Genomic DNA, 24,255 nt, shown 5'->3' on the forward strand with positions numbered 1-24,255 from the left:
TTATTCAAAGCACATATAAGAAGTATCAGGAGCCACCATTTCAGACTGTGACCTGTCACTCAAAGCGGCCATGTCCTTAATTATGCATAACTTTACAGCTTCATAAAATTGAAACAAGTGAGAAAATTCACCCCCCGTACAGTTGTCATGAAAGGGGAAATTAGCTATAGAGACCAAAAACATTTTTTGTACCAGGCTATAAACATGTTTATCCCTGCTGTAAAGTTGGGCATTTTAACATGGAGGTCTATGGTGATTGACTCGCTTTTGGAGACAGCCTCAAATTGCCATTCAAGGAACTGCAGTTTTTGGCACCTCTGCATTGGCTTAATTTTTCAGTCCCGGAGGTTGCTGCTTGGGTTAAGGTTAGGTTTCACCCCATTACACCTGCAGGTCTTTGTTATTACTTTAGATCAGAACTCAGTTAACTGCATATGCTGTTTCAGTTCAAACAACAAGTGATGAACAGAATTGCTCAGGGGAAAAAAGTGGGGAAATTGCACACCATTTCCCTTGTAGCAGGCGACTTAGCTTTTGGCTAACATAAGAATATGATCTAATTACTGAATCTAGTTTTTTATACAGGAGTTACATTCATTACTGACTTTGTATGAGCAAAGAGAGAGAAGATCTAAATTCACCTCCAGATGCAGCAGCAGCCTCAAGTCACTCTGTGTATTGTATGCAGGGGTCAAAGTGGGCATTATGGATTTTCTTTCTATTTCTTGCTTATTTCACTGCTTTGGACAGCTTAGGAACATAGTGGTGGCCAAAAATGATAAATTATTTTACAATTACTGTTGTAGGAGCTTAAGAACTTGGGGAAACCCTACAGTAGAAGGGGCAGCTGCCTGTATTTGCCACCCTGTAGATTCACCCCAATGCAGAGGTGAGTGGGATAGCAAGTGCAGATTTATGGAATTCTCTTCTCACATTAGATTTTGTATTATCATTATTGATGTAAATAAACAAGATCATTCATGTATTCATCACAGCATAGTGTAGACTAAATGGACTGTACTTGTATAGTGCCTTTCTTGTCTTCCGACCACTCAGAGTGCTTTTACACTACAAATCACATTCACACATTGAATGGGTACAGGGACTACCAGCCCATCAGAGGAAATCTAATCACTCACACACTGATGGCACAACCATCAGGAGCAATTACAGGTTAAGTATATTTTTTTGACACATTTTTGACATATATTTACTTTGACACATCGACATGCGGACTGGAGGAACATACTGAACATACATACAGTGGTAAGAACAAAATTGGCTGGTGCACACGTGTCATGAATCCAGTGTCTAGACAACATGCATAGTGAAAGCAGCACATTAGTAGAGCAGCTTCAGTCGTTAAATAGACTTGAAGCGTAAAAATGTGCTTTGGGTCGCAGTTGAAACAGATAAACTCTTTTTTCAATACAGCAATCTACAGAGGTTGGTATAGGTGATTGGAATGCATTAGGGTGCACCTACTAGTTCCCTGCAAAGTGGACTGAACAGGGTATTCAATCGTCAAACTGTAGGGAGCAAAAAATGCCCAGTTTAAGGGAACTGTGAACTGTGTAGGGAAGAACCATAGACTGTATAAAAAACATGGACATAGCCACTGTGACATCACCCATTGGTTTGTGGACTCCCGTTCTGAATCCTCAGGTTTGACGTTTTGACACTCGCCTTCTTGGATTGTTGGAGCCAGAAGTGATGAGAAGTGGTCATATTTGGACGAGAGGGTAGAGTTGACCCTAACACTAGCTGCTAGCTACTACTTTGGTTAGCACAGTGCATTTACAGTCTATGGGTAACTGTGATAAGGCTAATGCTAATGCTAATTTTTGCTAGCGAAAAACAGGCTTAAACCACTAAAACAAAATGCATGGAAAAACTCAACATCCAACTCCTTAGAGGGTCCTTTAGTACAACCAAATGCTGAATAAGACTTTTTAGGCCACTAAAATGCCACAATTAACTTTCAGGAACTGAAAACACACTGAAATAGTGATGGCTAAGCTATGCCTGTACTCTGTGAATCTGGGGTTACACCATGGTTACGTTACCTAACCAAAGTTCTCACATTGGTGGTGACTTGTCAATCACAACGTAGCCACACCCTAAAGCACACCGTGCTATATCATCAAATTTAAATTAAATGGGACTATAACTTACAAAATGAACATCATGCTGTATTGAAGAAGACTTGAAACTAACGTTTGAGACCATAAACTCATTAGGGAATGTTTGCAGTTGAACCTTTTGCAATAGCAGTACAATTACACCCACAAATTTATGGACTAACAGCTGGATAGATTGAACACAGGTTAGCGCTGTATGCTGATGATATAATCTTATTTATTACAAAATTAAGGAAAGCAATTCCAGTTTTCGTATAGTTAATAAAAACATTTGGCGACATTTCAGGATATACAGTGAATAAAACAAAGTCAGCAATATTACTTCTTAGTGAAAATGAAAGAATGAACCCAAATTCTGAAGTGATCCAATTTAATGTGGTAGAACAACCCCCCTACTTGGGGATACAGATTGTGCCAAAGATAGAAAATTTTGTTAGTGCTAATTATGGACCTTTGATGGGAGGAATTAACAACTCAATTTAAACCTGGATATCCCTACCTGTTTCAGTAATTGGTAGAATTAATATTTTAAAAATGAATGTTTTACCAAAATGACTATCTTTTTCAAAATATTCCTCTGCCACCACCAACAGATTTGTTTTCAAAAATCAAAACATTATTTGTGGGATTTATTTGGAACAATAAAAGGGCAAGGCTTTGTTTGTCTCCGTTATATTTACCATTTGATCAAAATGGCCTAAAATGTCCAAACATATTGTTGTATGAATGGGCTGCATAGCTGAGGTCCATTATGTTCTATTTCTCAACAAATGACACTCCCCATTGGACAGAAATGGAATCCTATGATCTAAAACTGCCTCTTCCCATGTATATATACTCTGACACAGAGAAAAAACTAAAAAGGCAAACTGGCAATCCAATCGTTAAACATATGATTAAAATCTGGTATGACATAGGAAGGTAAAAAAAACAAACTCTTTGTCAAAATATAGTCCAATATGGGGTAGTCAGTTTTTTATACTAGGAAGAGCAGATACTATAAAAGAAAAAAGATTCAAGATCTGTATCTACCAAAGTGTAAATTTAATCTGAATAGAAAACACTTCTTTAAACTCCTATAGCTGAGAAGCTTTGTAAAAGTGAAACAAAATGATACATTTACTAGACCTCCTACTAGACATTCACTTATTGAAACAATGATGACAAAGCACTGTTTAAGAAAGGGCATCATATCAGAGTTTTATAATCTGCTCACATCCTGCTCATCAGAGAGTTCACTTCATAAGTTAAATGTTTGGCGCAAGGATTTAGAAACTGAAATCTCGGTAGAGGATTAGAAATCGGCCTGTGCTGCAATTCATATTCGGACAGTAAACACACGCCTCAGATTAATACACTATAACTGGTTAATGAGAATTTACATAACTCCTGAGATATTAAATTGTTATAATAAAAATATACCACACATATGTACTAAGTCCACAGAGGCCAAAGGAACACTGTTTCACTGCGTTTGGCAGTGTAGAGGGATGAAAGCATTTTGGGAAGAGGTCAGAGAGACGTGGGAAAATTATTTCAAAGGAATTCAATTGGACCCTAAATTATTTTTACTTGGTTTATATCCAGAAGGACATAATTGTAATAAAAAATGAATGAATATTGATGGACCTTACCATCCTTAATGCCAAAAACCTAATAGCATTGTTTTGGAGAAAAACTCACAGACTAAATGTTACCAACTGGATAACACAAATTATGTCAAACCTCCCAATAGAAAGAATAAATTCTATACTAAAAGATAAACAAAAATTTTTTGACAAAATTTGGGGACTCTAAACTATGTTAAAGATTCGGATCTGGCGGAGTAAACAGAGGAATGATGCTTGTTGTAAACCATGCAGAATTTGTTTTTCTTTATTGTATCAGCAGTGTTTCTTCTTCTCTTTCTTTTTGTGGAGTGGTTTACCAGTGCTAAATAAGTGGTGCTTTTGTTGTTGGGTTTGTTGTTTGTTGTTGCTTAAAAAATAAAAAATAAAAATATTGATAAAAAAAAAAGTTTACTGAGGTAATAAATCATATGAGAAGTAGGGTCAATTTCTCATAGACTTCCATACAATCTGAATTCTTTTTAGAGCTAGTGGAGTTGCCCCTGATAGCCATTAGAGAGAATGAAGGTTTAAGTCACTTCCGCATTGGCTTCACTTTTCAGACCCAGAACTACCCACTTGGGAAGAACTGCACAATGGTTCATCACTCGCTGGAAGTTGACAAGCAAGATTACCCATGCACCTTGTTGGAGCGCCAAAAACAAATAATGGAGCTTACAAATGAGTTTACATATGTCTGATGTGGCTATTTAAGTGGTTGAATTACCTAAAAACAACAATGTTCAAATAATCTATAAATCAAATACTCTAGGGAAACAAGCTGTTGTTGACCTTATAACTGCTATCAAGCTAAATTAACTGGTTTGGCCAGCATAGCCGTGTAACTTGACAACATAATGATAGTATTACATAATAATAGTCTGTAAATAATTGACATATATTACATAGTAATCTATAAATAATCTGCATAAAACTAACCACTTTAGGAATCAAATCACATTCATTCACGAGTTACATACATTTCAAAAGAATAGGTTTTGTATTTGAAAGACAAGAGCAGACTTTATACATTACACACACACACACAATTATATATACAGTATATATAATTAAGAAAAAAATTGGATTTTCTTTGTAAATTTTGAATTGGTGCAGCAGTGTTAATGTTCTTCCTGGAGAGAGGAATCTGGATTGCCACACACGTCAGCATGCAATATTCATACACTTGTACTATATATAATGCATATAAATTATGCATGAGTAATGCTACCACCTGTAATGTTGGAAAGCCATCTAAGAACATACTAAGTGTTAATCATTCCTCCTTACAGTGCATGTCTTATCTCAAATACGAAGCTTTGAGCTCTGGTGTTCCACATGACTTGTGTCTCCTTGACTTTTATGTGTATGTTTCCTCTGCATATTACTTACTCACACTGATGCACAAATGCACATCAAAATGGGCTATAGTGGGGGGATATGTAACAACAGTCGTGTTGTTGGTCAGAAGATATGTGTAGCTCAGTTATTATGGAAATTGATGAACATGGAGGTGAGCAGGCTGGCTAAAAGGGTAAGTTGGGTATAAAGAAGTCAATGACCAGAGGTCAAAAGAAGTGAGCGGTTTTCTTTACACATAGGGATTTGGCAACATGTTTTCTAAGAATTAAAAGAGCAACATTTGTGAGTTAAAAGACGCCATGGAGTAAACCAAACTGCAAATTCAGGATCATAAAAGTCCTTAAGCCCAAACCTGCAAATGTGCAGTTTATTGACAGTTAGCTAGATCACAATGTTTTAGGGTGAACCCCAAACATGAACTCATTTTCAGATACAAATGTCTCACTTTCTCAGATTTATAATGGAAAATTGTTGATGTAATAATTATTTTAGATGTGAACACGCTGTTATTCACATATCATTATGATCAGCTGGTGTAATTATCACAATTTAATTTTTATGATGAAGAGCTACCTATACTCATACAACTAAATGAAAGTTTGTACACTAAAAGTAATGAACCCAAATTTAGTTTGGCATACTCTGAGCAAAAAGACAAACTCAACTAGAGATTCTGACTGTTAAAAGACCAATGGAGCCAGAACATCATTTTAATTTGATGTTTGAAACACTAAAACTTATAAAATGGTTAGCTCACTTTACTGAAAATTGTTTATGCAATTAAAGGTGCTTTTAGAGATGTTTTAATAAGGTTTCATTTTCATGGCAAGCTTATAATTATCATTTTCTCATTTTTTAATGTGCAGGGTAGTCCGAGTCCTGATCTCCCACAACGTCTGAAATAGACACTATGAGACAGATGACGTCTAAATAAGGTGACAAATTTCAGCCTAGTCGCCAGAGTAAAACATTGGCATTGTATGTTTCTGCAAACCACAGTTATGAATATGTACATTTCAACACCTGTTATACGGAGCATATTAACATTTCAACAGTACGTATCATATCGACATTTCTGAAGTGACGTACTTCATATGACATCTATATAAGCTGACTGACTTTCTTATTAGGAGGTGGAGGGGCCGATGGATGGCTTGTAATGTTACTGGCTGCCTAAACCTAACCAGACCTTAACCACCGTTGTCACACCATAAAATATATTTTTTAACAGTAACTACCGTGATACTGCGCGTTAAAAAATGACACTAAAGGGGTACCCCGTGCATTAAAAAGTGACTCCAGGGGGTCCTGACCAAGCTTCAATATGTGACAAGTTGGGAGTGAGAACGTGTTGAAATGTCAATCAAGAAGAAGAAAAGCTGTTTTGTCCAGTGTGCTATTTCAGTGATATAGGAAATTTGCTATTACCATTTATTTGGAGCAACAGTGACAATATGTCATTTTATTATTTCATTAAAAGGACACTTTTGCTTCATTTATTTGATTGTGGTTAGAGATTGAGTGTTATCTCAGTCCCAGTTCCAGAAATACTCGTTTTTCAAGGTTAGTGTATCAATAATAGAGAAATGTACAGTACGGCACAAATCTATGTTGTTACTGTTTTTTGATTTTGACTTATGGAAGGAACAAAGTTTTGTGGTCGCTCGCATTCATTCTTTGCATTCCCTCTGACCCATAGAGGAAGGCTGAGCTCCAACCACAGCAAATAGCGTGGGATGCATTATGGATAAAATATGATGTCTTTGTTACAGCTGCTGGCTATGACCACAGCATGAGTGGGTGCACCCTTTGCTCAGCCAGGAGTCTGTACTATTAACCTACATCTAATGTCAAAATATTGTAAGTAGCAGAGGCTTTTTAACCTGTGACAAGCTCATTTTGATTGCTTTGGCTGTGGCACATCATTTTTATTGGATGTAACACTAACTAAATGCAGATGTGTGCAGTTAAATGTGTGTGTATATGTTTAAATATGTGTGGTGTATATTAGCAACACCTCTGCCATATCTGATATCTGAATGTCTGACTGTACCATGCTTTCAGCTAATGTCAACACACACACACACACACACACACACACACACACACACAAATATTAACTATCAAATGCATCAAATGCATGAATGTGCACATGAACCTGAAATCATTTCAATTTCCCGGGGGGTGATTAAGTCAATACAAATATCCAATAGTCAAACTCTGTGTGTGTGTGTGTTTGTGTGTGAGAGTGAGAGAGAGAGTGAGAGAGTGATAGAGAGAGAGAGAGAGAGAGAGAGAGAGAGAGAGAGAGAGAGAGAGAAAGTGTGTGTTTCTCTCTCTCTCTCAGTCACAGTGTTGATTGCAGTCTGAGAGGCGAGATTTTTGGCCATGACAAGGAGATGGGCAGATAGTGACAGATGAGTTCTTTAGAGTGGGGCTAACAATCAAAAACACACACACTCGACACACAAACGCAGAATTCATCTATTCCTTATCACAATCTAGCCCGTCACCCTGCGCATTTTATTTATATCTTTGTCTCTCTCTGTGCTTTTCTGCAGTGATGAAATACTGCTTTGGATGGCCTATCTCTGTCCAGGGGAGTAAAACTCCTGAGAGAAACAGCCATCACTACCAAGCCAGATGAGGTCACTGAGTGAGAGGGAGAGAGATATTTGTCAAAGGAAATGAAATCAAGAAAGTCATTTTTAACACTGAGTTCTTCATGGGGTGATGATGGAGCTCAAGTGGAATGTTTGATGCATCAGAGCCAAACCAGGGTCCTGTTGGAGGCAATGATGTGTTTTTTTGTTTGTTTGTTTGTTTTTGTACCATCCCCAAAGGATGCTCGCTAATGATTTTTGTTACACCCTGATCTTTCATTTACGAAAAATTATAACAAAAAATAATTTTTAGATTTTTTTTTAGATTCACGGTACCCAGATGATGAATCTTGGTGACTTTGATGACCCTATCATCTCTTTCACACACCAGATAACAAGACCTGTCATGACTTTCATCTGTTCCAAATAGTTTGCTCTGTCTTAGCTTGTTTACCTGTTTGGACTGATCTCCCCGTAACAGATTCTGTTTTGTACTCTGAACATAATAAACTTTGTTTTAAAGGACAGGCTCACAGTTTTTCAAGTCTTTCTTAAAACAACAGTCAGGTGCCCAAATGAACATTGAAACAGGTTTTTCTTGCTGTAATCATTCCTCCTGTTCATACTGACCATTAGAAGATCCCTTCATAATGCACTTACAGTGTAAGTGATGGGCGACAAAATCAAATCTACAAGGCAAGGCAAATTTATTTGTATTAAAGTTACAGTGCAGTGTAAATATTAACCCTCAAATTTGTTTCAATAAAGGCAGCGGCAAACAGAAAAGTCTTCAGCTGTGATTGAAAAGACCTGAGAGTTGCAGCAGACCTGCAGTTTTCTGGAAGTTTGACTTTTTTGGATCCAAACAAAGTCAGTCAAATAGACCATTTAGTATCAGTGAATTTTCTACACATACAAATTTGTCTTAGTAATATGGTTTTCCATGAAAATCATGACGTATATCAGCACACAGATTAAAACCTTAAATGAGACCAAGCTTGAAACATGCCTTGCCTATAGGTTTACATGTAATCTTCACTCCATGTCCTCATCAAAATATCATGCTGACATATATCTGCACTCTGAACAGGCTAGGATGCAATCAAGTCCTTGACTACAGTATTCGCAGTGTATAGTGCCACAACCTGACTTGACTGCTATTGCAGTGTTCAAGCTCCAACAAGGATTGAGGAGAGGGGTTCTGGTCAGAATGGATGGGAATGAGGCATGAGTCTTGGATCCTCCAGCCCCTTTCCTCCAGCAGTAGCAAGTTTCCCATCCATTCCTGAACCTAATGGTACACTCTGAAGCTGTGAAACATGACAGACAAAGATGTTGATGGCAAGTTGCAAGGGTAGTCGTTTTGCTGTTAGTCATTTTAGCATGGAAATGTTTCAGCTTAAGGTCATTGAGAGAACCCATTTCTCTGCCTTTGTAGATTAGTATTATTGCCCTTTCCCCTGCAGCAGCAATTTCATCCTTGGTAGCCAATCGTTTTTGTACTCTGAATGAGTCGCTCTACTCTTAAAGCCTAAAGGACTAACAAAAGGGTGTGAAGCAGATTTTCAACTGTGGAGGCTGGAGACTCAAGTTTGTAGTGCAGTTTAATGGATTGCCTGGACATGACATCATTTGTGCCAGCATGCGTTATCACAGTGTGGACAGATGAATGTCAAAAAGAGCTTGGATTAGCTCAATAAAATCAACTGTCTTGTCTCCAGAGAGATGGTATGTAATAACACCAAGAGGCTTTACGAATCTGATGATAGAGTCTCCAATAATTAAAATTTCAGGTCGCTCAGTTTCAGGGTTGCCTTTGCAAATTGAAAGCTTTGATCTGAGATTATGGCTGGTCATTAACAAACTGGCTGAGTGATTGGTTACCTGATCTGATGCTTGCGTGGGGGGAGGCACTGGGATAGTAACAGGTGGCTATGATGAAGGACAGGAGGTCACTGGAGCTGACACTGGGTGGAGCTCACAAACCAATGGGTGACGTCACGGTGACTATGTCCATATTTTTTTACAGTCTATGCAAACTTTGGGTACCTGGCTGGAGTCAGATTTTGATGCCATGGGCTTAATCACGTGCACATATTTGGACTCAATTGACCATCAGGGTTTAAAACAGTATGCAGTTTACACATGTGGTGGGAGCGGTAGTATAGGTCTGAGATTTAAGGATATAGCCTGACTACACCACAATAGTAGACATACACTAATCCAATAAAGGGCACACTGGTTCGTTCACTAATGAAAGTCAAAGATGTGTTGTTTCCAATATCAAACTACAATGTTTATTTGAATGTTCACAAGTTAAAAGGCAATAACAAGGGTTTCATACACACACACACACACACGCACACTCTTCACTACTTTTTTCATGGGTGCCACACTGGCAGGACAGACAACCGCACTAACCACAAGTAAATCTGTCAACTAATTTGTCATATCACGATAGTAGATTGTTGGTCACTCCTTGTTAATAGTAACAGCTGTCTCCGTGTTTCATTGGAGGATATCATGTTCAAACGGAAAACAAAATGAGCGCTCCTACAGGATACAACAGAAGCTGCAGCAGAAAGCCGGTCTGAGCCTTTGACAGCTGCAAGGGGATGTCTGCGTAAACACTATTTCAGAAATTTAGAAGTGGCTAAACGGAGTTCATGTGCATTTAGTCTCCATTACAGCCCTGTGTATAACTGTAAAAAAAAAAATTGCGTAGTATAACCATCACTCTATACTAAAAAGACTCTGACTGTTCATCTCTGTTGCTGTCGCAATGTTTTGGCGTGAGAATTGTTTGGGCAGTGTGAGAGCGTGAGACTGAAGGTGAAAGCGCGTATCACACACCAGAAGCGTGAGAGTTGGCAACCCTGTGTTAAAGCAAGATAGTAGCTGTTGTTGAGAATGTTGTCAAATTGTAAGTGTTGGGACTTTTCTACACCCCTTTACACCTGGTTAGGTGACTGACAAAGTGGCCATGCTGTTAACAGTGTATTGGTAGCTAGCCGGTGACAAGTACTGTTTGCTGTTTACGTAGAATGTTGCACTAAAAGGTGCAAAGGAATCAGGATGTTTGTGGAGTGTTTTGTGCATTATTTCATGTGTGTTCAGTGTTTTCAGACAATTTCCATCACGGTTGCGTTGGCAAAGGCTTGCAGTATGGGGATAAAAGTTGGTGGCCACAGGGAGCCACCTACATGGAATATTTGGTGGCCACAGAGGAACAGTGGCCATCAGGCCACAGTTAATGTTGAACCCTGTCTAAACTCCAAAGGGTATCTGTAAGCAGTTTAACCGAAGATATAATGGAGTTATTATTATAACAAAGGTTCAGCAACAAGACCAATTCCCTCTCTCTCACTAAATTCAATCACCTGCACCTCACTAATTCAATCATCCGTGCATACCATGTCTAACCACTTTCTCTCCCGTTTGTCTCAGTTCTCACGCGACCTCGACATGCAAATGCTTACCTCCCACCAGTGCTCTGTGATCCACGTTCCTCAGCAACATACCGCCCACAACTAGAACCAGCAGTACCAACGAGATATCTCCTTCACCACCACATCCACATCGAACCCTTCTCCTCCAGAAGCCGTGCTTCTGATCAGCTGGGATCCAGACGCTCGACAGGCATCCACGCAATGGCCCACTCAGACGCGGCTCTTTTCCAAACGATTAACATCTTCAAGCGGATGTTTGCTCACCTCCGGTGAGCTCTCAAGGAGACGGTCGTCCCACTCCAATGAAACGATGATAAAGACAAACATTCCAACTCTATGCAGACTCTACATCCATCAACCCTCTCGCCGGCAGCTCAAATCCTCCCGCTCTTCCAGGTTCATTGTCCGCCACCGGGTCGCCGCACACCGCACACTGATGACATCACAATGCCACCAACTACAACAGAGCCCAGAGTCAGCCTGGCCTTCAGCCCCGGCTGGGGAATGTTGTCAAACTGTAAGTGTTGGGACAGTGCTCCCTCTGATGGACCCACTCAATTTCCTACTGTTCTATCCCTGTTCCCCTCCCTTCCCCCTCCCTTTCCCAACACCCAAATGTTTTTTCTGTGTCTTCAGCATCCCCCGTCGCCGATCCCCTCGCTCCGAACCACATCTAAGTCCGAACCACATCTTATGTCAAACGTTCGCCCCTCACTTCAGACGTCCTGGCCCACTACCAAACTCTCCGCACAGGCAACCTGTCTCCCCACATCAACAAAGTCAGTCCACATTCCTAACCGTACTCTGGCCAATTCTTCTGGAGTGGAGCTGCTTCAACCGCTTCCAAATAAGAAATCCCAGACCACCTGTTAAAATTAAATAAATAAAATTCTCGACCGCTAGTCTTTCCAAGATTCCATACCCACCTCAGCGACATTCAAAGAGCCCGTTCTCACTTAGTCCAATGAAGTTAACTTTGGGAGATGACAAAGCAGAAAGCTCATTAAGACATGTCCCCCATCCTGAGTCTCGACCCCCAGGTTCCTAGACACTCCAGCCTCTTTGTGATTCCATTTGGTCCCCGGTCATCCCCATGCCATCGACCCCCTTCATCCCTCTCCTCGACCCCCATCCAGCCCACCATACACTATCCTCATCCAATCCTGAAGCCTCTCGACAATCCAAATAAATCTACTCGTATTACCGTTCAGATGGCATGGTCTTTGTTAGTGAAAAGCTAAAAGTTATGATATGATGGGATGCAAGCAGAGCTACTTTGAGTTTTAAAAAGTTCTGTTATGCTACTTCATTAACCATGCATAGTGGCTTTTAGCGATATAATCACAAATCAATTAAAAGAGGGGGTACCATCCAGTTTATACAGCATGCTGTATAAACTGATGAGATTCAACATCTGTTTTCTGTGTTACAGTTGGCCTATATCAGTCTCTGGTCCTCTTGACCTATAGTGGCCTTTAAATGAGATATTCAGTAAGGTCACATTTCCACAAAAAAGAGGAATAAGCTGGCTAATTAGAGCAGAAGTGGGTTTACACTTTACTTTATCCCTAATGAGGTCAAGACTCACTACTGCTCTACCAGGCTTCTGCTGCAAACCACTTCAACTACACATGTGAATGTCAGCTCCATTCATGTAGCATAGGAGACCACATCTGCCCATCACAAGTACAAAGCGTACATTGAAATAATAGCACAAGCACTGGAGAGCCCTCTTCACCTGGCTACATTTTCTCACGCTAATTTGTCCTAGAGGCTAATTCAAATAGCCAAATCTAAATTGTAAATACTACCGCTTCCCCTGTAAATGTTAGACAAGACAAAACAAAAAGTTTGCTCAGAATTTGCATGAATGCTTAATACATACTCTGATGAGCCAGTGTGGCTTTAATAATTAACATTCAGAATAATTTTACATGTATCACGCACTTGTTTCTTTTCCTTTCTCCTCCTTGTAACGCAACCATTATCCTGTTATTCAGTCCAGAGCCATTATGAGGTTTTGTACTTACAGCAGAGCAATGACAGGAGACAGTGTTTGCTCTTAAAGTGTGGTCATATTAAATCAATGCTGTGTGTTCAGAGATGCATCCAGGTCATCTGTGCTGAGTGATATCAGGACTTAAGTAAACCAGACAACTGCAACCATGGATTGGACGGTCCTCATCTGGTGACAAATATGTAGATCATGCAGGAAAGTGGACCTTCTGAGAAGCACATATGATGGTAACAAGGGGTAGGGAGCAAATTGTGGGTGCAGTAGTAAAAATTATTATTATTTATGGGGAAAATGATGACAAGCATTGTGGCAAAGATACAAACTGCAATGACAAAGAAGGGCAGCAGTCACAGCAGGAAGAGGATGGACATACAGTATAAGGTGTACAGTGGTTTGACAGAGGTAATGAAAAAAAACCTTTGAAATTAAATGGCAACTTTCTTTTTGCACCTGTCATGGAAACTGTAGCAACCTGTTCTTTCTCTTCTATTTTCCACTAACTGTACATATACAGTACCTATAAAAGTATTAGAAAGGATTAGAAGAAAAAGTTTCTGAAGCCATTGTTGTTTTGAAGCCATTCCTGTGCAGCTTTTGGCTTTATGCTTGGACTCATTGTCTCGCTGCACAACAAATCTTGTCCAAGTTGCACATTTCTTGCAGACTGCATCAAGTTTTCCTCTAGGATGTGATTTGCTGCATTAATTTTATCTTCTTCCAGTCATTATGGGAGGGCCTGAGTGCTGTGCCCAGCTTCATGAAACTAACAAGGCTTACTTTGTTTTATTGCAGGATATAAGCTTTTATCTATGTCATTAATATTGACTAATATAACTCTAGTGGGTTGCAATATTTGCAAGTGTGTTTTTGCAAAACTTCATGAATTTCATTAAGTTGCAGATATTTAGGATCAGGGAGTTGGTTAGTGTTTCTGATGCTGTTTTCTTCAGCAACACTTGTTGGAACTATGGACATTAGAATTGTTTTAGCAAGAAAATCATGTCCAAAGGAAGAGGGAAAACACTGTGAGTCTTGCATAAGGATGATGCAAAAGGTGCATCATCCCCTGACAACATTCAAATTAACTAATCAATTCATCTGAATTATTGTTGAAATAAAATGGAAATATAATTTTGAATGATAAAGAATGTTTTTAAGCCCTAATTTGAAAAAACAAACAAACACGTGACAGCCTGGGATAATTAAGTTGCTCATCCAATTAGTTTCATCTGTCAATGGGTCTGACCCTCACAACCCTCCAGGGCTGCCTTCTTCCCCACAGCATGATGCTGACACCATGCTTCATGCTTGGGATGCTGTGGTTGTGGTTTCATAGAATCTTCCAGCTGACTTCAGAATCCCCTACATGCCTTCTGGCAAACTGTAGCTGAGATGTCATTTGAGATTTTTTGTTTTGTTTCTTTTTTTCGCAGTGGCTTTCTCCTCGCCAGTCTCTCATAATGCTGCTGAGCTGTTGTTGTATGGACAGTCTCTCCAGTCTCAGCTTCTGAAGCTTGCAGCTCCTTGTTGTCACATTTTTCTTGCTGTCTTCCCTTACTTGTTTGCCTCCTCAAACGCTCACTCAGTTTTTAAGGACAGACGGCTCTTGACAGATTTAGAGCTGTGCCATAGTATTTCCATTTCTTAATGATTGATTCAACTTCCAAGAAATGTTCAGTGACTTGGAAACATCCTTGTATCCATCTCCTGATTTGGACTTTCCAATCATCTTTTTGTAGAATTGCTTGTTCCTTTGTCTTCATGGTGGAGATTTGTCCATGTTACTGACTCACCAGAAGTTTGATCTTATAGAGCTGTATTTATTCTACAATCAATTGAAGCCCTTGAGTATACACCAGTAATTTCCATTCAAATAATTATGTGACTTCTAAAGATAGATTTCCATTCAAGTCCTAAAACTAGATAAAGAGACATCAGTTAAACAAATGAGACAAAAACCTTATACTTGTTCATTTATTTATTGAGGAAAATGATCCAATGTTACATATTTGTGTGTGGCAAAAGTATGTGAACCTCTAGGATTATCAGTTTATTTGAAGGGGAAATTAGAGTTGGCTGTTACAATGAATGGAATGACAATCATGTGTGAGTCTGGGAGGCCCTGCCTTATTTAAAGAGGAGAAATCTGGGTCTTCACTATCAAAGTCTGAGCTTCACAACACAGGTTTGTGGAAGTGTGTCATAGCTCAAACAAAGGATATTTCTGAGTACCTTAGAAGAAGAGTTGTTGATGCGCACCAAGCTGGAAAGGGTTACAAAACCATTTCTAAAGAGTTTGGACTCCACCAGGCAACTGTCAGGGAGATCATGTACAAATGGAAGACATCCAACACCATTGTTACTCTCCCCAGGAATGGTCGAACAACAAAAATCACACCAAGGGTAGGTGTGTAATACTCCGAGAGGCCACAAGGGACCTCAGGGTAACGTCAAGGAAACTAAAGGTCTCTCTTGCAGTGGCTACAGTTGATGTTAATGAGTCCACAATCAGGAGAACATTGAAGATCAATGGTGTGCATGGCAGGGTTGCAAGGAAAAAAGCCCCTTCTCTCCAAAAAGAACATTGCTGCTGTCTATGGTTTGCTCAAGACCATGTGAATAAGCCAGAAGGTGATTGGAACAATGTTCTGAAGATGAATGAGGCTGGAATTGATGGAATTGAACTTTTCAGCTTGAATGAGAAGCGTTATGTTCAGCAATGAGCAAACACTGCATTCCAGCATAAAAACCTTAACCCATCTGTGAAACATGGTATTGGCAGTATCATGCCTCTTTGCTGCCTCTGAACCAAGACAGCTTGCAGTCATTGAAAGAGCCACGAGTTCCGAGTTGTACCAGCACATTCTACAAGAAAATGTCAAGGTATCTGTCTGTGAACTGAAGCTCAACAGAGAGAAGGTCATGCAGTAAAACAACGACCCTAAACACACAAGTTGCTCTACCAAAGAACGGTTAGAGCAGAAGAAAGATAATGTTTTGGAATGGTTGAGTCAAAGTTCTGACCTTAATCCTAAAGAAATGCTGTGGAAGGATCTGAAGCAGGCAGTTCATGCAAAGAAGCCCACCAACATCCCTGAGTTGAGAATGTTCTGTAAGGAGGAATGGGCTAAAATTCCTCCAAGCTGATGTGCAGAGCTGATAAACAGTTACCAGAAACATTTGGTTGAAGTTATTGCTGCAAAAGGGGGTCACACCAGTTACTGAAAGCAAGGGTTCACATACTTTTGCCTCTCACAAATATGTAACTTCAAAGTTTGGTTTTCCCGCCGTTAAAATAGCAAAAGTGGATTTGGACACACCCTCACTGCAATTGCGCCATGCGTTTCAGATCATTCAAATAGGGCCCTATATGTTTATGTTCAAGTGACAGCACCCTCTAGTGGCCTTAATTATGACAGGAGTAAAGGAGGAAATCAGGTGCTATTATAGAGCCACCCAAATAAATAAAATGTTGGACATTGACGCTGTTCATTTCCTGTTTCCAATAAAAGTCAATATTGTTTTGTTTTTTTTAAACAATGACCACGATCATCCCCTTACCTTTAACCACATAGTTATTTTTGTAGCCATGACAACAAAGTTTCCCTAACCTTAATAAAGTAGTTATTTTAATCCAAACCATGATCTTTCCCTGAACCTAACCAAGTATTTTTTGTCCTAAACTTAACCGGACCTTAACCATATCGTTATGTAGAACGTTTTGGAAGGCACAGCAAATGATGTCATCCTGCTGGTAGGGGCGTCAGATCGGTGTTGTTCTGGAGTGCACTGACCAACAACATATTTTGTCATTTCATTTGGAGGGAGTGGAACTGGTGAATCTGTTTGCAGCACAATCAAACCTTTTCCACACAACAGCAAGATACAGTTAAAGTTTTTGACTTGCATGAGGATGTGTGCAGCCTGTCAACTGCAATTTTACATCTAACAGCTCAACTTGGCTGCTTCTATTTCGTTCCATTACTCCCTGCAATATTTAAAAATGATCCATCATCCAAAAATGACTGTTGTCTTGTTTTGTAGATGCACTGTGAATGATCCATTGCAGTCAATGCTAACCACGGTACAAATACCTGTTTCCTGTGACTGATTCACAATAAAAGCAATCCTGTGTTTTGCCAGTTTAACACATTTAATGTGAAGCAGCTGTAGAAAATGTTGGTCTACTCTTTTTAGTAATTTCATTCAGGTCTGATACAATAGGAGAGTCAACAGTAAACAATGAGGCTGATATTAATGAATATGGAATCACAGACATTAATGCTGGATTACATGCTGCATTGGTTCCTATGAATCCCTCATGTGCATGAAGGCCATTTTAATCCTGCATTGGAATGGCGGACTCTGCCACTGAAAAGGAAAATTACTACAGAAATATAATGACAGGAATGTAAATACATTGAATGGCTATTGCAGAAAAAATGCCGACCATAAATAATGTCAAGAACAGGCTTTGATTTACTTTGAGTGCACTTGATTTAGTAATTTATTCAGAGTGAATTTATTACATACCCACAGAATAAGTGCAATGCTGTTTTTTACACCAGTTCAAACTGACATAACCATCTTCAAATAATCTTGTGGTTTATACTGGGATTTTAAGTGTGTTTCAGGACACCACTATTAAAAATCTAGTAGGAAACAATGATGTTGGAAGATTCTTTTTACTGTGAACGAGGCTACAGATATCTGCCAAAGGGAGTTTGTACTGAAAACAGAGTACCTGTATAGGCAACCCAGCAAACATTGTTCGGACGGTGACGTCGTGTCCCCAGCCAAAGTGGTTCCAGTCGGATGACAAAAACAGCAACATGCACATGAAATGCAAATCATGACACTTGAGTCAAATCGCTTTGTAGCCGATGTGTGCACATTTTTGGAATACAGATATGCATGTGTAAGTGTCAGTTTCTCCTTCTAATGAATATTAGGTCTGTTTCAATTTTGGTTTAAAAACTGTTAGCAGACATCACAGGGTGTTCTTCTTTCCACGTTCAATAAAGGTCCACTTGGACCTGACCTCAAAAACACTTCAAATAATAATAATGATAATAATTATTCTCAAAGGTTTGCTGTGCAACACATCTATGGGTGTTTTGTGTTTTATTTTTATTCATTAATTGGTTAAGAGTAGATTGTCCTAGAGGGATGTCCTCTCCACATAGAATCAACATCATTGGGCTTTATAAGTTTTTAACAGTTTAGCAACGATGTGAGCTTTATCTGGGTTAATAAAAGTTACTATATAAATAAAAGTTGACACATATCTTCATACTTTTGGTCATTCATGTTTGATATAAGCAGAGCATCAGCCAATCTCGCGAGAATACATGTAGTTCACCACGAGAGATGAGAGATGAGAGCTGAGAGTGAGCTGAGTTTGAAAAGCAACAGTAACAAAAGGACAGAAACGACGGTGCTGAAATAACGCTGTTCAGGATGTTTGCTTTTAAAGTTTTCTAATGCTCCTGCTCATGTTGATGAAGATTTAGATCCTCTGTTTTCCTCGTAGAGTTCAGACGAGGACAAGGGCCCCCCTACTTTACCCTCCTCCCACATTCTTTTTAAGTTATGAATCACTGTGTCCCTGCAAATGCCACTATTTTGCAACACTTACGGTAAAAAGACGTTTCAATCATTCATGTCCACTCTAAGACATTATGTAAAATAAAGCAGGCAAATATAAAACAGGAAGAATATTTACACTTTAATCCAATCAAAAAGGACAATAGGCTATAGACCAATTTGACTATTTCTTAATTGGATGCTTACGCCCATATGCGAAACCTATTCGGCATGCGCAGGCAACCAGCCAATCAACACATCTTTTGAAAGTTCACATGAATTTGTACTTGTTCATGTGAAGGTTCATGTGAATTGGTTAATCCATGATACCACATTGAAATGACAGGCCCAAAGCATTTCCTTTTTGAGTAAAGGCAATTGAGGTGCTCCCAAAAATTGTTTAAGCTGTTATAGGCTATGAATGACATTTTCATAACAGCATGATGATGTTGATAATTTGTCTTGTCTTGTATTAACTGATTATATATAGTTTATTATCAGCATTGTCTGTATAACAGACATGTCAGACAGGACGTTGATTGGACCATTTTAGAAAGTAGAGCATACTAAGTTGTGATGTGGACATAGTGGATCTATAAAGCTGCAGAATGCACACTGTGTACATAAACCTTAGCAGAATAGCTAAATAGTGATGCTATGACATATTTCGATGTTTCTGGGGATGCCCAGGAAGGACATCCAGCTGGTGGCCAGGTAACATCTTGGACATTGGCACAGTTTTCATTTTGGAACTATTTTTGAATCATAATGGGACGTCCAGATAACGGTCATTCAATGTCTCAGTGTTTGCTGGGAACAGTCTATCCTTAGAAAAGAGTCGTGACTGAGAGATGTTTTGCAAATGTTTTTTTATTGACTTTTCTTAAAATATTTAAAGAAAGCCACTGTACTGAGCATGCACACTGTGTAACCACAGACCAGAACAACAATCAAACATTTTACAGCAGTATTACAGCTAAAGCCACTTTAAAAATCAATACACTTGGAAATCTGTGATTATAACACATTTAGAATACAACAAACCAGCAGCTCTCCAGGGCTAAATAATGACAGAATTACACACATACACACACTCGCACACACACACACTAGCATGTCCAAGGGAGTTCATCTATGCTATCAGCCAATCCCCACAGTGTAATCATCGAAAAGCAAAACTTGTCATATGCAAGGTTAGTTGTTTTCAAGTTTATTTTCAATAAGTGGGTGAGTCACTGCATTCTGTGGTAAGATTCTAGAAAGAATTCAATTTTTTAATTCCACTGTTGTCCCACTGGTAGCCGTCAGGGACTTTTTAAACTATAACTCCCCGCAAGCAAGCAGTTCTTGCACATGCCCACACATAGACACACACATATCAACATAGTGAAATAAGGATTTTAAAATTACATCAATTAAACTGTCAGCCAATATACACATTCGGCTTACAAAGAAAAGGTTTTTTAACTTGGAACATTTATTTCATCACCAAATGACTTGCTCCACCATCACAAAGCAAATAACTGAAAAAGCACCCACCAGAAAATGAAAAACTGTGATGTGACTGCTGTGTTTAGAGCTGGTTTCTCTGTCCCAAAGTAGCCCAAAAATCATTCAATGCAGCTTTAAATTTTAATATGGCTGCAAATGTTTTAGGCTATTTTCATTAAACATCAGCACTGCTACATGCATGTACATATCTATATAGCACATATTGAAAAACCTAAAAAAAAATCTATAAATAAACAGGAAGAAATTAGGCTTTCTAGATGGTAATAAAGCAAACTTTTGCAAGCATAAAAACACAAATGAATTTAGTACACTAATTATGTTAAAAAGCCAATAAGGTCCAGCAGGACCAGTGCTTGCTTGCATTGCATTTCAGAAATCCCAGAAAAATAAGTGAGTAAAAACAATTTAATGATAACTCAAATGTCACTCACATTACTGCACATCATAGTTTACAGTAACTATAATGAAAGACAAAGGAACAGGTACAAGACAATATGGGCCATATTTACATGCAGCATGTTCTTCAAGAGTTTCATTTGTAAAGTTTGACTCTTTAAATGCTTCTTAGTTGTCTCTTGTGTTTCATAGCTTCAGAGTGCATGTTAGCTGTAATGCTGCCGAGAAAGAAATTCATTTTACACTGACTGAGCCTCATGGGAAAAGTTATTCACACTCACATTCTCACAGTAAAGATAATGTCAGGAAGCTAATATCAGTCAACACAGTGTACAGTATACAACGTACATGTTACATGTGTATGTTAAGTTGCTAGCATGGTAGAGCGAGGAATCTGCTGGGACACATGATGATTAGTGTCAATGTTCTCATCAATTAAAGGGTAAGCTGACTTATGGGACAAGTTTATGGAAGTAAATAATGGCCACAAATACCTCAACTTAATACAACTTAAAATCACTGTGAATTTAATCACCTCTGAATAATAAATTGAATTTGTAATGGAATTTCAATACCACACCACTGAAATACAATTATACTATGGAGATAAAGTTTTTGAAATTGCTCAACTTGAATTTCTAAGAGGGGAATTCGGACCATATATATGGTTTTTAAAATAAAACATTTCAATGATATTATTTCAGTGTTCAGAAGTGATTCAATATCACCATTAAGTATTCAATTGCTTATAAGATTCAAATTTTTATGGACATTATTTGCTCCCATACAAGATCCCCAAAACCTGGTGTATTCCTCTATAAAATACTGATAAAAAAGAACGATAATTGTGTTTTTTGAATTGATGAATTTTACAGTTGTTCTATTACAAAGGCAAACTGCTTCTGTGTATAAAACAAGGGCATTACAATGAACAATAATTATGCAGACACACACAAAAACTATTCAAGAAACAGTAAACATTTTAGAAAATATGCCCGATAGCCATCATAAGTCAGTGGGAAGATTGATATAAATTTCATGTGTCCAGTGCATAGATGGGTTCATGACATGTTTAGCCTGGCTTTGCACAAGAAGAAAAGAAGCAGCTCATAATAATTCAAAAACTGTCTCTTTTATGTGCTTTATCTTTTTTATTCAGTGTGTAGAAATATAAATGTAATAAGGCAGCTAGCTTAGCATGAAGAACATGTTAAGCTAGGAGAGACATGCTAATCTTGAGAGGCTTTCTTTCTCAGTCTGACTCAGAAACTCATGCATGCATTTGTCATGAGCAGGCTGGATTACTGCAACTCTCTGTTTATGGGTCTTCAAAACAAAACAATCCATAGATTGCTATTTATCCAAAACTAAGCTGCATGAGTTCTAATCAGGACAAAAAGATTAGGACCATATAACTCTAGTCCTCTGGAACCTTCACTGGCTACCCGTTGTTTTCAGAATACAATTCAAAATCCTCCTTTTGGTTTACAAAGCACTTGCTGGTCTGGCTCCACAATACATCTCAGACATGCTGTCAGTTTATAATCCCAGCAGATCTCTCTGGTCACAAGGTGGAAATTCCTCCATGTGCCTCGAGCACGTTCAGAATCTGGTGAGATGGCTATCAGTACTTACGTACCTAAAGAATGTGTGATGTTTCTGTTTCTTTGCACATTTCTGCTGTTTCTTTTATTCTTTTCTTTTATCTTTTATGTAAAGCATTTTGAACTGCTTTATATGAGATGGTGCTGTACAAATAAATTTGAATTTAAGCTAAGCTAGACACCCGCTGGATTTCTGAACTTGACACACAGAGATGAAATTAATATCAATCTTCTCCTCTGACTCTGGGTAAGACACAAACATGCAACATATTCAAGGTTTGTTCCCTTAAATGATGGCTAACAAGTGTTTGCCGGACTGAGCCAACAAACATTTGTTAAATGGATTATTCTTGATGGTTTGCCTCAACATCATAAATCAATGGACTGGTTTATACATTTGGGATATCTCTGATACACTTCCCTCTGAGTCTTGACTTTAGAAACCTTATTTGGAGCCTTTCACCTCTCAGTGAAAATAAACAGGCAGTAAAATAGTATCTTTAACATCTTTACCAAAAAGCTGAGCACTCCAGCAGCTTGCCAAGGTCAGTAGCTGAGGAGTGTGTATTAATGTACACTGTAAGAATTACTCACTCTTACTTGTGCTATACAGTATTTTCTGAACACTCCTCATATTGTCTGTCAGTGAGGATGAGCAGGGTGATGAGGGATTATATGGAACAAAGTAATGGACAAAATAACCAAACAGTTTTTAATTGCACATATATGTCTTTGGTTTGTTTGTAAGCTGATAGATCACTCATAGTATAGTAACATATCTAGTTAATGTTGGCCTTGCATTAAAATGTTTCAAAAACAGAATATAAGTATAATATGTTCTAAATATATAATATGTTCTAAATACTGCCATATAACACTGACAACAATCAAATTCAGGGAGCAACAATTTTCATGTAGAGACATTTGTCATTTTCAAATCCTTTTGTTGTCTAAAAATATGAATCTCTAAATTACAGATCACAAATGTATCCTTATAAAGGAGCAAACAATCAGCAAGACACTAATAATCAGTGTCAGCATCTTTTTTGGCTAGCTGTGAGTTAACATCTAACACCCTCTTTGTGTCTCTCAGCCAGCAGGAGGTTGTCAAGTTAAATCATCAGACAACACTGGACTGTTTATGTGACTATGTACAAGAATACAGAAAAATGATCAGTGTGTAGTATTGAATGATGACTCTCATTACTGCTGTTTTTGTATTAAAAATGGTAATGATAACACTGATAATAGTTATGGTGATAATGATGATGATGATCATCCTCGTCATTATTTCAATGTTGATACTTTATAAATCTGATATACTTTTATCAACGCATTTTATTCAACTGATCTGTATTTTACATTTTAAAGTCCCATATTTAGCCACTCCAGTTAATGCTTGTGTTACTGGCTTATTTGTTACTGCTGTCTACATTAAAAAACAAAAACAAATCTTAGCTTTAGATTTCTCTTACTAACTCAGTAAGTAACTTGTAATAACAAGGTACTTGGCTCAGCCAAAAAGCAAGTTTTATAATCAAAGGATAATGTGCAACTTTGACAGTAAAAACTACTGACAGGATTACAAGAATGAGCAGTCTCAGGTTAGCAGCAAAAGTACATCTGTCCAGTGTTGTCATATTTAAAGACAGAATGTGTAGGATTCTGCTCTCTGTGCCTGTATGCACAGGGGTGGGGCTGAGCTCCAAACACACACACACACACACACACACACACACACACACACACACACACACACACAGAGTGGACAGCAGAGCACAGAGTCACAGCAGACAGAACGAAACCAAATTTAGGTTATACTTTACTCGATTCGACTATGACAGCGACTACAACCGCTCACTGCTGAAAGTGCAACAAATCCGACAGTAAGGGAGACAGTATGAGCAATTTATCAAACGACTGCTGAACAAGCAGAACATTGGCACTATGTCCACCATTTTCATGGCTTCCTCTTGGA

General features: G+C 38.5%; 1 long non-coding RNA gene across 1 annotated transcript; it reads left to right on the top strand.

The window, feature by feature from the left end:
* Positions 1–251: 251 nt before the first annotated feature.
* On the top strand, positions 252–8,238 carry LOC121896847. Its single transcript, XR_006096127.1, has 3 exons — positions 252–889; positions 5,977–6,045; positions 7,672–8,238. It is a non-coding gene; the product is annotated as an uncharacterized LOC121896847 (long non-coding RNA).
* Positions 8,239–24,255: the final 16,017 nt, after the last annotated feature.

Source organism: Thunnus maccoyii, chromosome 5, assembly GCF_910596095.1.
Source record: "Thunnus maccoyii chromosome 5, fThuMac1.1, whole genome shotgun sequence".
Classification (NCBI taxonomy): domain Eukaryota; kingdom Metazoa; phylum Chordata; class Actinopteri; order Scombriformes; family Scombridae; genus Thunnus; species Thunnus maccoyii.